At 39.9% G+C, this 15757-nt stretch overlaps 1 protein-coding gene and 1 long non-coding RNA gene across 2 annotated transcripts in view; one reads left to right on the forward strand and one right to left on the reverse strand.

Moving 5' to 3' along the window:
- The window catches only part of DOK6 (docking protein 6), a 270546-nt gene that overhangs the window by 124320 nt on the left and 130469 nt on the right, over positions 1-15757 (forward strand). The gene's annotated exons all lie outside the window — the stretch shown is intronic.
- LOC123021636 overlaps positions 329-15757 on the reverse strand; it is a 36511-nt gene continuing 21082 nt past the window's right edge. The window contains exons 3-4 of the long non-coding RNA XR_006414362.1: positions 11715-11860; positions 329-1263 (exon numbers count right to left, since the gene is read on the reverse strand). This is a non-coding gene — a long non-coding RNA (uncharacterized LOC123021636). The remainder of the gene's footprint in view (positions 1264-11714; positions 11861-15757) is intronic.

Consider the following 15757-nt stretch of genomic DNA (forward strand, 5'->3'; position numbering starts at 1 on the left):
GGTAAATAGGAATCCAAAAGATCCTATGGTCCTCTAGACCCGTTTACAGTATTTTTAAGGGCATTTTTAAGCTTGATGGATCATCTGATATGTTGACTCTAAGAAAGGTCTTGTTGGATAAATAAAAATAAGTATGTATTATGACAGCTGTTCTAAAAGCTGTTTTTTAAGTTATTTATGGAAAGAAATTTAAAATTCAAATCATTTGCAGATGGAAAAAGTTATTAAAAATGCATTAAGGTTGAAAATGGATCTGTACACACTGATAACATAGTCAAAACAAATTCATCCCTTATGACAATTAAAGTAAAAGAATTTTCACATCATCAACCAATAAATCTCATTTAATTTGAATGCAGGTGAAAAAAGAAACAATTGAAATGACTTTCACTAAAACAGACCATTAATGGCAATTAAAGGGGTTGTTGCCTCAAACAAAATGAAATTTAAACCTATCAGACTTTAGTAACTTTCCAGTTGCATCGTTCCAATACCACACTTCATTTTATTCTTGTCCCAGGATATTTTGAGCTGTTCTGTGCTACTTTGTTGTTGTTATTGTTGTTGTTGTTTGTGGTGGTGGTTTTTTGGGGGGATGTGTGTGTTAGTTAATTAATTAATTAAAATTGCATAAAAGTCACCCACTGGCATAATGTTCTCTGGGTGGACATAACAATAAAATATCAATACTACCATTAATAAAAAGCAATTAAAACATTGTAAGAAATAGACAAAATAAAACAGAATATATATATCAACAAAACTTTAAAAATGTACCAGGAGGATCTACTTATTTCATTAATGAAATATAATAATGTTCTTTCACTTAAATACTTACTGAAATAAAATGTTGGGTACTCTCTCTGTGTGTAATTGCAACATTTAAAATACACTGTTAAAACTGGCTACAGTAATAAGAGAGGCAACACAAAGAACGGTAAAATAGAGTAGTGTATGCTTAATTCAAATTAATTACAAGCTGGACAAAACCTGGGTGAACAAGTGCACTTCAGGACACACCCCCTTTTCAGTCTCACTATGATGGGAGGGGGTGTTCCACCACCGGGAAGCGCCACCCCTGAGATATTCTGCAGCAGTGTTGCATTGGTATCGGGATGACAAGCAGGGCGTTGCGTGGTCCTAAAGTTCGGCTCAGTATAAGACAGAAAGGTGATCTGCTGGTCTACATCCCAAGTTGTTTAGGGCTCTGTCTATCAACCACATAATCTTGAACATAGTTCATAGGCAGCCAGCTCAGGAAACCTGCAAAATGAATAAGAAATTCAAGGCACCTGGATCCTACTCACTGGAAGGTGTCTCTGAAATGGCATGCGGTGCAATGGCAAGTACATCTGAATGTGTTGTTGCTGCTGTTGCAGGGGGAGGGGGCAGGACCAGTGGCTTGTTGATTGCCCCTTGGTGTGTGGCGAAGACACGGGTGGAGCAGTGAAAGGAAGCAAGGGCACTTCCCTGTTTGCCGTGCCGTGTATGTCCTGTGTTTGGAGAAGCAACTTTGCAGAAAGGGGAGATATGTTTTTGCCTGAAACCCAAAGGCAGAGAAACTCATACATGGTGTTTGTGAGAACTGCAGCAAGCAGTGCCTAGTGCAGGTGCTTCGCAGGAAGCTGTTTCAGGCAGTGTGGCAGCTTCTCTGTTGCTGGAGAGTGACAGAACAATAGGTGACCATCTGGAAAAGAGCAGAGAAGCCTGATGGGGATGGAAGTGGGGAGCAGTGCTGAAGTGAGGCGGGCACTGAGGCATCCGTTGTTAGGCAGGGTGGGACAGGAGATGTGGGGTGGCTGGCACAGCTCCTGAAGCTGCCACTCCTTGCAGGGGACTCTGTGGTAGCTGCTTGCCAGGTTTGGATACCATGAGAAGCTGAGGTGGAGCATGGGAATCATAGAACAGGCTTCTGTTGCACTCCGTGACTTCCAGGAACCAAACATGCCACAATGAAGTACCATGGCAGAGTTCAGAGGACATGACAGAGGGGTAAAAGAACCACTGTGCTTTTCATGTCCTGGGAATCCATCCACAGGCAAGTAGGTCAGATGGAATCCTCCAGTTGTGTCATTTGCTTCTCTACCATTGGGAGAAGAAAAGAAGAATGCATGAAGGAGCATTTGGCTTCTCTCTGCTGCCTTCTGGTCTGCAATCCTAATGGGTAAATATTGCAATTTATACTAACTCTTCTATGTTCATTTTGTTGGAAAGAGAGTGTGTGACTAGCCTGCTTTATGCAGTATTATTCCAGTGTCATATTTTCATTATTTTGGCAGTTTTTGAAAGAGTGATACAATTCTCCTTTCAGTTTCAGGAAAAGAGCTAGATATATACAACAATCATATATTTAATTTTGGTTTTTCAACCACACTGTTGGTTTCACAAAATTAACATCACTATGCTGGCAGCCTTCATGGTTAAGGTAGCATTTTTCTTCAGTTCCAGCAGCATTATTGCAGTGTGTTTCAAGACAAAGTGAAATAACTTGGCTTGATAAGGACTGTGCCTTATTGACTAGCAAAGCTACCCAACATGCATAATTTATCCTGATCAAGCTGATTGGCAGTCCTGGCATGTAGAGACTATGGAATGCTTAATGTACATTTGGTAATAACAGTTATAACAGAACCTGTTCAAATGAGCATTTCCTCCTTCTTAAATTTCATATAAAAGTCTAGGTTAAAATGCACTCCAGGGTATGGTTTTAGCTAGGCCAGCTGCTTGTGTTTGTATGTTAACACAAGATGACAGTCATGGATGCTGTATCGTAGTGAAAACTCCAATATACTTAAATTTAATGGTTTAGCAAAACTCCACTTTCTGAAGTTATTTCAGATCTGAAATAACTTGTTACCCCAGAGCATAATTTCTATATCAAATAAGCTAATGCAGTTTGGTTTGTCTCACCAGGGCAGCGGGCGGGGGTGGGGGGAGGGAAGGGGTGGTCATGGTCAACATTCTCAGACCCCCTTACATTTTCTTTTGAGGTCTGAAGTCATATTTCATATTCTATGGTATTTCTAAGATATATTTTAGCCCTTTTCAAGATAGAGTTCTAACTGGAAACATACATGGGTGTGTGCATGAGATTTGTTTTGTTTTTTCCACTGTTGTTTTGGTATTCATCTATATCGGCTCCCATTTTCTGTGTAATTATTCCTTTCTGGCTCAAGAGGTTAAGAAGAGCACCATTTTGGCAGTCCTTCTCTCTCACCAGGTTAGGTGGGAATGTCTGATCAAGCTGTAAACCTTTGAGAAATAAGCCTCTCATCTTTCTAATTAAGTGTTCCAGCTCAACAGTTGGGAAACAATTAATGCAAGAGTAGCTTGCATTTATCTAAGTTGATCCATCTTTTACATAATGTTAGTTTGCTTTTGATCCTTACTCTGGTGACAAAATCCAGGGAGATAGTTATATTAGCCTTCAACAGACTTTAATAACTCATAGCTCTATAAATAATACCATGAGCAAAGCCTACTGTATCCAGAGTTGCAAGTTGTAGGACATAAAGCTTACATTACAATAAACCAGTTGGTTTTCAAAATGCCATAAGACTCCTTTGTTCATTCTCTTCCTGCATGCACCCAGTTTTACATTTGTAGCACATTTCTCAGAATCTTGTAGCATATTTCTTAAGTGTCTTCTCACTTTCAGGAAGCTTTACATGGGAAAAACAGTCTTAATATAGAGACATGGACCTAAATTAATAGGAGCATACATATGTCATAGCTTTGAGGTCAAGGTGGGGCTATCACCAAACATCTCATGAAAATAGAATTTTTATGATAATTTAATAATGTATACAATTTATGTTCATAAGAATGGTATAAACTATCAAGAAACTTAGCAAAGTTTGATAATTTATAACAGTTCTTATAAAACCCAAAGTCAGAACTTCACAATTTAACAACTAGGGTAAATTTCCCACAGAACTAGGAACACTAGGAACTAACAGAAAAATTCATTTTATGAAGATTTTAAGAAAAATGGGAGCAAAAAAAAAATATATGTAAGCCTTCATGAAAGGGGAAATTAACAGCATCTCTGATAAACTAGTATGTTTCAACAGACACACATAATTGTAGCTGAAAATATGCCTTGAGAGTATGTCAGCATCGAGTGATTAATATTTTTTTCCTATTTACCTTTCCTATTTACAAAAAATGTTAAAGTTCAACCAAAGACCAGTTCTGGGTTGGGAATGTTTGATTTTAGGTAATGAAGTATGGTATTCAAAGGTTAGATAACTTCTAGTCATTGCTAGTTATGTTAAGTTTCAGGGCTGGATGGCCCTTCTCTCAGAAACTGGGGCAAAGAAAGGCAGATACGTTGTACTTCTGCCTGCAGCACTGTGTAAATGAGGTTTGTGCTGTCTGTGAAATTGAGTTGAGTTCTAATTAGGGAAAATTAGGTGTTTTGTGGGTAATGTTGATTCTGCATCTAATGCTCATATGTGTATTCCACTGTTTTCTGAACCTGTGCAGACTGCAGCACTAAGCACTTATATGTTATTATTTCTGAGCATGTCCTCATGTTCTTTTGTTTAACCCTTTACTATTTGAAGAAATATACAATTCACAACACTCATGCCTGTGAAATGAAGTCATGGTCAACCTTTAATCACTGCTTTCCAAATCAAGCAATGTAAATTTTGCATTTTAAATCTTTCAACCAACCAGCTGCAGTGGTTTTCATGCATAACTTTGATTCTTCCACTTTTTCATTGTATTACAACCTGAACTGAAATGGATTTCTTTGGCATTGTTAAAATTCAGTGTACCCAAGATCCTCAACACTGTGAAGGTGCAAAATATTTATTTGGCACAAATATTAAGCGAACAAAAACAAACTTGCCCTTTTATAGTTGCATTCAGAACTACACTGGCTTCTTGCCTACCTTTCTTCAGATAGAGGAAATTGCAGGCAGTGCAGCCAATATAATCATGGGGTACATTCTCACCATGCTGTTCCTGTCCCAAAGCACATAAGGGCCACCACATATGTTCAGAGCTATAATAACAACCTTACTGTGTACGTACTTTTTTCAGATTGTATGTTGGAATGTTAATCACATTTTTAAAAATACGCACAAAAATCTAACATAACAGAGCAAAGAAGAATTTCATTTATTTATTTATTTAAAACTTTTATATCCTATACATAAAAGTCACAGGCCAGTCCAACAATAAAGGCACAGCATCACATCTATAATAAAAGCCAGATTAAAATAGGAATCGGGTCATAAAATAATGGGAAAATAAAAAGGGTTTGGCCTGGAGTCAAAAAGAATAACGCGTCAGCTCCAGGCACACCCCTGAGGAGCATGTTCCACAACCGGGCACCACCATGGAGAAGACCCTTCTCCAGGTAGCCACTCTCCTAATCTTCTCCAAAGAGGGCTCCCAAATAAGGACCTCTGACCCAGATCTTAGGGAGTGGGCAGGCGCATAGGGAAGGAGACGCTCTTTCAGATAACCATGTCATTATGTTAACATTGCATTGCAGAATATTTTACATCACATTTTGGACATAAGAGAACATTCGAAGAGGGGCTTTTAAACTACATTCTGAAATGGTACAGAATGACTACAGTATACCATATGTCTGAACTGAATTCATAGAATCATAGAAAAGTAGAGTTGGAAGGGGCCATGAAAACCATTGAGTCCAACTCCCTGCTGTTGCAGGACACCAGTTTACACCACCCCACTCAGAGGGCTGTCCAGTTTCTTTTTGAATATCTCTAGTGTGGGAGAGACCATCATCTCTCTAGGCAGCTGTTTCCACTGTGTGAATTTGTTTTCTATCTGCTGATCATTCAATGCTACTAGTTTAAATATTTTTTCTGGGTTCACTGGGTTCACATCTTAGGGTTTCATTTATTACTTGTGTTTAAGTTACTTTGGAAAATCATTTTGCTGGGTAGAAATACCAGCAATTCAGCTTTATGTTGACATGCTTTAGCAATATACCAATGTAAGGATATACCAATGTAAATTTGTTCTAATAAGCAACGCCACTGTTGCTGGAGCCACAACTGCACCAGAGATGTTTCCCTAGCAGAGCCCCCACTCACCAAAAGACAAACATGACTGAACCCAGAATCTTACCTTGGAGTCCCATATGGAGCCAGCATGAGCCTCTGCTGCTGAATGGAGGAGGGAGAGGGGAAGTTGCAAGAACAATTGCTGTAAAATAATCCACCCAGAAAAAATGGGCAGAGAGGGACCACTAGTGGCAGTGAACTGCAAGAAGTTTGTTCTCACTGACACCAACCCACTCTATAAATGCAACAAATGCAAGCAACTTTGCTGCTAGAGGAGAAGCTGAGGGCAATTGAGCTACAACTAGCCACCCTTGATTGCCCCCACCCCACACACACACAAAAGGAAAATAGAATGACAAGATACTAGAGGGGCAAAGCAATCTAAGACTGTGAACTATATGAAATATGAAAAAGTCATGAAAACAACCTGGAAAATGTAGCAGTTGCCAGCAGAGGGAATAGAAGGCACAACTGAGGGAGTCGTGAAAATCTCAAACTACTTCCAGATACTCGAGAACAGCCAGCTATGGAGGAATTGCTAAATACCCTGAGAAACCCTGCAGAAGAGACTGAAGAAAAACCAAACATGAGAGACTCTACTGAGACCAAAGGACAACAAAATAGTAGAGATACAACCCAATCTTGGAGCAGTAATGAACCTAAGAAATGCTACCCAAGCTTGTGGCAACAAAAAGAAAAGTGCTAGTTATGGCAGAATCCTTACTGCAAGGGCTGGAAAAATATGTATGCCAAGTTGACACAGGGAAATGCCATGTATATTTTCTCCCTGGAGCAAAGATCAATGCTATAACCAACAGATGCATTCAATTCATACAACCCACTGATAAGTATCCCTTTCTTCTCGTCTTCTTCTGTGAGAATGAACAGCATAGACAAGAGGAATATTAAGGCAATAACTACAGACTTCAAAGCTCCAAGAAGGAAAATAATGAACATTGGGCACTTAGGGGAAGAGGAAGTGATGAGGAAAACATACTCCAAGTGTATACATAGTTATGACAGTGATGTCAGAGAAATTTGGTTTCTGAGACCAGAAGCTAAACTTCCTGGATCTAAGACTACTGGCAAATGATGGGTAGCATCTCTCAAAGCACAGAAAGCATGTCCTTGGGCATAAAATGATAAATTTCATTAGGAAGGATTTAAACTGAATCACGCAGGGGAGGGAGATGTGCATCAGGGCACAATGTCAACAGGCAATGAGTTCTTTACCACACTGGAAGAAAAAAAACCCCAAAGAGGGACTAATAACAGTACCGTAAAAAACACAGGAAGAAAGCCAGGTTACAACCCAAGTGAACGGCAGTGTTTCTATACCAATGCCCAGAGTATGGAAAACAAAGAACAAGTATGCAAGGGCAACTATAACTCATAGCAATAATTGAAACTTGGTGGGCTGACTCTCATGAATGGAATTCAAAAATCAGTGAATACAATCTCTTCCGGGAAAACAGAAGGGATAAAAATGGAGGTAGAGCTGCACCATAAAAGTACTTATACCTGCAATTAATTACAGGAGGAGGAACTAAGTAGTCCCAGCGCATCTGTGTCAAGTTAAGAAGAGCAAAAAACAGAAGGAACATAGTCATTGGTTTCTATGACTGACCACTCAATAAAAGAGAGAAGAAGGATGTTATCTTTGAAAAACAGATTGCCAGTGTTGAAAAGAAGCATGATGTGGTCATCATGAGGGACTACAATTTCCCTGATATTTGCTTGGAGACATAGTTGGCCAAAGAGATTCCTGACAGGCATTGCCAATAACTTCCTCCAGCAGAAGGTGGAGGAAAGGGCAAGAGGAACAGCTACACTTGACCTAATACTTACCAACCAGGAATATCTAGTGAACAGAGTAGCAGCCACAGGTTCCCTGGGGAAATGCGACCATGCATTCTTGAATTCTCAAATATGAAAATGGCAAGAGTCAACTGTAGCCAAATACATACCCTAGATTTCAAAAGGACCAACATTAAGAAATTCAAATTGACATTAGTAAAATCCCCTGGCAACTCACTCTAAAGGGAAAATGACTCAAAGAGGAATAGGACATCTGAAAAAAAAAACATCAAAGCACAACAACAAATTTCAACCCCCCCCCCCCCCCCCCCCCAAAAAAGGACAAGAGACAGCAGAGGCTCCATAAACAGTTAAGAGACAATTTGAAGCAAAAATGGATATGTACAGGAAGTGAAAGGAAGGCCAGGCCACAATAGTATAAACAGACAACCAAGACTTGCAGGGGTGGAGTCCAAAGGCTAAAGCAGGTTATGAAATGAGGCTAGTGAGGCTTGGTAAAAACAACAAAAAAGCCTTCTTCAGTTACATCCAAAACAAAAGACAAATGAAAGATAGGGAGTTTCAGCAACTCAGCGGAATCCACAAAAAGATCACCAATGACATCGAAAAGGTGGAATTGCTTAACTCCTACTTTGGCTCAGTCTTCTCCTACAGGAGAAAATATGACTTACCTCTACAGGAAGAAGCACATGGCAAAAGGGCTTGATGACTGCCTAAGATCAACAGGCCAATCGTCAAGGAGCACCTTGATGATCTTAATGCATTCACATCTCTAGGACCTGATGAGATCCAGCCTAGAGTCATGAAGGAACTTTTGATAGAACTCTCTGAGCCACTATCTATAATCTGGGAGAAATCTTGGAAAAGAGGGGAAGTGCCAAATGACTGGAGAAAAACTGCTGTTGTTCCCAAGAAAGGAAAAAAAGATGAACTGAAGAACAATAGTCAGCCTAACATCAATCCCTGTGAAATTAATGTGCCTTAAAGAAAATGCAGTGATAAACAGAAGCCAACAGGAATAGCAGAAATGCTGTAGGCATTAGCAAGCATTAGACAAAGTGCTCCATGACACGACGATAAACTAGCAAAAAAAAAAAAAAAAAAAAAACGACTGTTAGGTCGATCCACAACTGACTACAAAAAATCAGTCACAGAGAGTGTTCATCAATGACATCTTCTCAAACTGGAAGAAGGTAACTAGAGGGGTGCCACAGGGTTCAGTCCTGGGACCAGTGCTCTTCAATATCTTTATTAGCAGTCTTGATGAAGAAGTCCAGCAAATGATAATTAAATTTGCAGATGACACAAAACTGGATAGAATAGCTAATACCCTGGAAAACAAAATGAAGATCCAGGGTGATCTTGATAAACTTGAATGCTGGGCAGAAAGTAACATAATGAAAATCAGCAAGGGCAAATGCAAAGTTGGAAAAAACACAAATGTATCAATACAAGACGGGGAATATTTGATTCAACAGCACTGGAAAAGAAAAAGACCTTGGAATTTTTGTAGACAGCACGCTAAATATGAGCCAGCAATGCGATGCAGCTGCAAAAAGGGCAAATAATATTTTGGGATGCATAAGTGGAAGCATCACTTCCGGAACAAGAGAAATGCTAGTACCCCTTTACTAGACAGACCTTACCTGGAATACTCTGTTAAGTTCTGGGGACACAGGTTTTAAAAAGATACAGAAAAAAACTAGAAAGGGTTCAAAGGAAAGCAACGAAGATGATTCAGGGTCTGGAAAATAAGCCCTTTGATGAGAAGCTGAAAAAGCTAGGCATATTTAGCCTCAAGAAGAGAGGGCCATGAGGGGATATGGTAGCACTGTGTAAGTACTTCAAAGGCTGTTACAAAGAGGAAGGAACTGACCTCTTCGCACTCATCCCTGAGTGTAGGCCATGGAACAATGAACTAAAAGTGCAGCACTCTAGATTCAGAAAAAAAATCCTAATTGTCAGAGCATTTTGACAATGGAATCAGTTGCCAAGAGAGGTCATGGGCTCTCTCACACTAGATACATTCAATGTGAAACTGGACAGTTATATGAGTGGGGTGGGGTGATTTGACATCCTGGACCCACAGGGGGTTGGACCTGATGGCCTTCTTGGGCCCTTCCAACTGTATTATTCTATGAATCTATTAATGCACGAATAAATTGGGAATGTTCTGGTGTAGCCTATAGCTTTAAGGTTTTTATCTGATATATAACATCTCCTGTGGATACTGGCCAAAATGGAAAGTAAGGAAGGAGAAGTCGCACGCATGTCTGGCAGTATCTTCCACAGCTGCTAAAGGTCAGTGAAGAAACAGTTATAGCACCATAAGCAACTTTTGTTTTTTTTAATTATACCTTGATTTGGGAACTCCCATTTTCGGTTTCTATCAACAGATGTTTCATGCAGTTCAACTGAATTCATTTGACAGGGTGTTTGCGTGTGTTGTTTTTATGACTGCCACAGGTTTCACTAGTTCCAGATTTACAGTTTTTAAAGCCACATAATTGGTTATTAACTTTCTTTTCTGTCACATAACAAACCCGTCTCTCTCTTAAAATGGCCTTTTAGTGGAATGTAAAAATTATACGGACTGAAAATCATGATGCATAGCCCATAAGTTGTAATGCTGTAAAATAAAATAAATTGTGGAGATCCTATTTTTATTTTATCTTTTTCTAGAAACTATAAAATTCCTTGCAGCACTTAAAGAGCCACTTTCAAGTTTCCGTACATTGTGGTTGTTGTGGCATCTTTTAGACCACATTCTGCATTTCATCACATATGTAGCACTGTTCAGGTCTTTATCACAGTGCAGCATGTTGGGTTAGGAAATCCATATCCAACTCTCCACTTGGCAATAGTACATGAGGGATGGTGAGCAGATCTGACTAGCAGACAGGCATGACTGGAGGCCAGCAATGATAGGGAGTTCCAGGACCAGTTTGCTCTAATGTCAATAGCTAAAAGCAGAACTGATTCGATCAGATCTGAGTTCGTGTTTCCTCTGAGGGCACAGGAGATGGCAGATGGGAAGAGCATTTTTCAAGGAAACAGGCACAACTGGAATAGTATTCCAGGAAAGTTTCCATGAAAGTAGAATATTTTCGATATGATACAAAGGCAAAAATGTTTGCTAATAAAAAGTCAACCACTTTTGCCTTGGCTGCACTGCGGCATTTTCCAAGGGAAAGACCAGGTAGGGTGAATGTGTGCTATTCTCGAAGAGCATGGAGACACTCCAGGTAGTGGCATCCAGTGCTCCCTCACCTTCTCCTGCTGTAGAGAAGGAAAAGCCAGCAGAGGGGGTGGCTCCAGCTTTGTTTCTGGCTCAGGTTCTTCAGGCAGCTTTGTTATGCAATTGCTGATCAGATGCCACACCACTGCCAGCTCAAACACTGAGCTGGGGATGTGGTGAGAACAGCTGTTAGGTGATCCCACCCTTCTCTCCAGGCTCCTAGTTGGCTGGAAGGCTCATCACTAGTTCTGCTTGCCAGAGAGGGGGATGCCACATTCAGCAAACATTTTTGTTTTAGTATGTGTCTAATAATGAAAAGCTATCAGTGGGGGAAAGATGGCTAAATAAAGGTCAGTAAAATCATTTTTGCTTCATTTCCAACTAAATCACATTTAAGGTTACATAAATAATTCTACTTTTACCACCATGGGAAATTCCAGAATTAAGTCGCACAGGAAATAATGAACACTTACATTTTGCTGCTGGCTGGAACACACTTTCTGACTTATCGATGTTTGCCAAGGAGGTTTATTTTCCCAATTGAGTTCCTACATGTTTAGCATGTTTCATGCAAGAGACTGAATCAAGAAGTAGAGGCAGACTCTTACCTACAGTTTTCTGCTTTGTGGCACTGGAATGCCCCTAAGGGTAGAAATGGAGCAGGGAGATTATCTCAGAGAAGACTAATTCCAGAGTCATACAAAGTAGGCAGTAGTAGCTGCTGCTGCTAATCATTACAGATTGGTCGTGGTCCCTAGAAGAAAGTGCAAAAGCAGGACTGCATCCAGACATTAGAAAACAAAGGTCATGACTAAAGAAGAATTACATAACATTAAGATCAACAGTGATGAAATGGAAATTGCTATTGGTTCATCTGTGTGGTTGCTTGAAGTATGTATTTGCAATAAGTGGATCATTAGCTTCATAGAATTCTTTAAGTTGTTCTCCTGTTTCATTTCTGATGCCTGGGCCAAAATCTCCCACATTGTGTGATTCAGCATTGTTTCCTACTTTTGCATTGCAATCACCAATAATGATCAGCAAGCCTTGCTTTGGTGGGTCATCAATTTCCTCTTGGATCTTTAAATAGAAGTTTTCAATTTATTCTTTTGTTGGAACATAGACATGAATGATGGTTATGCTGATAGGTTTTCCATACATTCTTATTGATATTATTCGATTGGATTTTCATTTTTAGTTCCTTGCTGCTTGTGCAACATCTTGCCTCAGCATTAGACCCATTTCTTCTGAGTTTGTCATTTCCAGAGTAAAACACTCCATATTTATCTGACTGAATGGCCCATTCCAGCTCACTTTAGCTCACTATACAAAGTACCATACTGTTCATTCCATTTCTTGCTTTATGATTTCCAGAAAGTATGATTCATAATTTCCATGTTCCAAGTTCTAATTGTATGTGTTGTGCAGCATTAGACTCTCACCTCTGTGTGTGTCAGCCACTAGGCTGCCTTTTGGCATATATCTACTTGTGTAATTCATGGAAGTGCTATTCATGCTATCCTTTGCTCTTCCCCACTACCTGAGTGACTCCCTTTGGACCTAGGAGTCTCATCTTCTCTCACCATCTCTTTTTGGGTTGCTTCATCATAGTGTTTACAAGATAAGACTATTCAGAAGTGGTTTACCATTGTCCTCTAATGCACAGTACTGAGAAGAATTAGCTTAAGCATCATGGTTGCTGTCTGTGATAGAACCTCCACCAGTGTCCCCTTCAATTACTGCTGTCCTTCAGTAGTTTCTTTCTCCTGATCACCATTAGAGAGAGCCATTCTCTTCTGCAGAGCTGACAGCTCCTCCTGAAGTGGATGGGTGCATCTTAGTCTAGTGTCTCATCTTTGGCCTTTCCACCCTGGATAACCCTGCCAGGAAAGCAGCCTTGTGAGTAAGGCTGGCTTCCTGGCAACATTGCTTTCTGGGACTGTCAAAGCCCCCCACCATGTTAAGGTGTGCATCCAGGAAATGGGCAGGTAGCTGATTTTAATTAATAGATTTTCAGTATATTGGTTATACCATATTAATGTCTGGATTAATAAAGAGATATTCTGTGTTACCATTTATGGATGGTAATTTTCTGATAGTATATTGCATGAAATAAGGCAAAAAATGTAGGGCATAAAATCACAATAATGAAAAACTTGTTCTGTTGTTTGCAGTTCTTTGTCTCTTTCCAGGACTATGCTTGCAAATCCTTGTTACTCTTTGTCACATTCCATATTGACTGGTCATACGGTTTTAGAATACATCTGCTGTAATTTTGGAGTTCTATAATTCTCTATTATTTCTGCAGTGTAAAAAGAATGCAGAGCTGTCTCCACCACAGTATTCAATTACTTGTTTCATTACCTGACCTGATAAAGGCTTATTATGCCAGGAATATGCACGATAACTTTCAGAGTGAACTATCTAAGATGTGGAGAGAGAGAAAACCCAATGACCAAGATACCAAGAGCTGTGAAATTGGTTCTATGAACTTAGGGGAATTTTTATTTTTCTTAAATATATAGCTCTCATGCCCCATGCTCAGTAGAAAGTATTTAATAGGCAGATTTGGAAGTCAGCAGTTAAAAAGAAGCAACAATAAAAACAACCGTTCTGTCGGGCACTGAGAAAGGTTAGGTCCTGGTCATTGCTAGCAAGTATCAGTCTCTCTTTGCATCTCCCTTTTTCAGTGCTTTTGCCTCCTTTTCTTTTTCCCTCCTAACATTTTCTTGAAGCAGAAGTTCATTCATTCCCTTCCAGGCCTGCCTAAGAGATCAGCAGTACTGTGGTAAATTTAGAAAGGTTAGCTAGGAACCAGCTATGAGTCTCTTCATAATATCCCAGGGCCCCAGAACACTCTTAGCCCTTCTCATGTCAGAGGACAGAGCTTGAAAACATCTTCTTTGCTTGGAACTAGGAACCCTAGCTCCTTCTGAGCAAGTCTGAGCACTGACTCTCCTTCATTCCAGCAAACCCCATCTCTGTTGACAGACTCTGTGTAACTCCTTCGGTGCTTTTAGTGCTGTATTCTTAACAAAGTTTCTCATGCATGTCCTTGTCCTTCTCTTTCCCCTTGTCAGCATTCTCTTTCTCTTTGCTGTTTAAAAAGCCAGCCCCCCACTCCACTCCAGTTTCTGCACTGTCAGTCATCACACACTATGCTGTATTCCACACATTTCGGTTGAACAGGGAGGCAAATTGCATCTCTCCCTTTCTCAGGCGCATCACATAAATATCATTTTAATTTGAGCTATTTTATATGCAGTTGTCTTACTGTGCTTTTGACCAGAGAGATCAAGATAGTTGGGAAACAACTGAGAAGAGCTTCCAAGCCTTTGGGGTCCTTGGCAAACTTGGATCTTTTTGCGGGTGAGGGGGGGAATTGAAGGTGCCACCACAAGATGACTTTTTCTCCACATGGGAGGGGTGCAGCAGCTTCTCCCAAATGGTCCCCTGCTTTTTCTCTTACGGGTACATCAGTTGTACCAGATTTGCCCAGACTTACCTATCTTTAAACATCACCCAGTGAGAAACAACCAATTATTTGCTATAAAGATTTATTTGAGCTTAAGGAAGATTCTCCTCTAAAGAGGAAAAAGGTAACAGATTATTGCTGTTTCAAATGTGCAAGTTGCATAGAACACCAGTCACAAACTTTTCTGTATGTGTTTCCCTCATGCAAGGAAATTTGGGGAAAGCTCATCTATTTCCTAGATGGCTGTCCTAGTTATAGCGTCCCCCAGTAGCAGTGATCCACCACATTCCAACCTGGCATTGACCTCTAAATAGCTGTTCTGTATAAGTACACTTTGATGAAAGGGAAAGGAAAAATGCAGATAAAAATATTTTAAATCAGCTTGCACTGCAAAAGTATTTGGAGGATGCCCCACATCTTAAGTAAATGTGCCAAGTAAAAGTGACAAAGGATAACACTTTAGAATTAAAACGTACCATGTTGGATGCCAGATGGCGCCCATCCAGAAGTTCCTAAAGAACTGAGATGTGAATTGCTGAACTATTAACTAAACTATGTAATCGATCACTAAAAGCAGCTTCCATTCCAAAAGTCTAAATTTTGGCAAATGGTGATCTGGGGGATATCCAAGAAAGTACTATTCGTCTGCCCAACTTCAGGTTCAGGTACATCAGTGGAACATTATTAAGAGCAGAGTTGTTAAACATATAGAAAAATAAGCTTTTCAAGGAACAATCTGGATGGATTTTGCAAAGGGAGCTCTGAAGTTAGTACACGTCTTTGACAGAGTCAACAATTAAGCATGAAATAACACAAATCTGTTGTATAACTGCATTCTTTTTTTTAAAAAAGAACACATGGCATTTGACAAATGTTCTCCTGATTTGTTATCAACAAGAAGGGGTTACTCATATAGAAGAACTCGTGGCCCAAACCCAACAGTGCATGGATCTCTATGCGACTACATGCCACAGATGTATGAATATAGGAAGCATACATGGATAGCATTCCATGAGATCTCCAGTCCCACGCAAGGTACTGAGCCAAGAAACCATGTTATGTTGCTGCCAGGAACAGCAGAGTGGCCCAGTTGCCTTTTCTCCCATGGAGCTTCCTTCACATGGATATATATGAATGAAGTAAAGACTCATTCCAAATATTCCTAAGATAAGTAGT

The sequence above is a fragment of the Varanus komodoensis genome, unplaced genomic scaffold (genome assembly GCF_004798865.1).
Source record: "Varanus komodoensis strain SLA01 unplaced genomic scaffold, ASM479886v1 scaffold17, whole genome shotgun sequence".
NCBI classification, from domain to species: domain Eukaryota; kingdom Metazoa; phylum Chordata; class Lepidosauria; order Squamata; family Varanidae; genus Varanus; species Varanus komodoensis.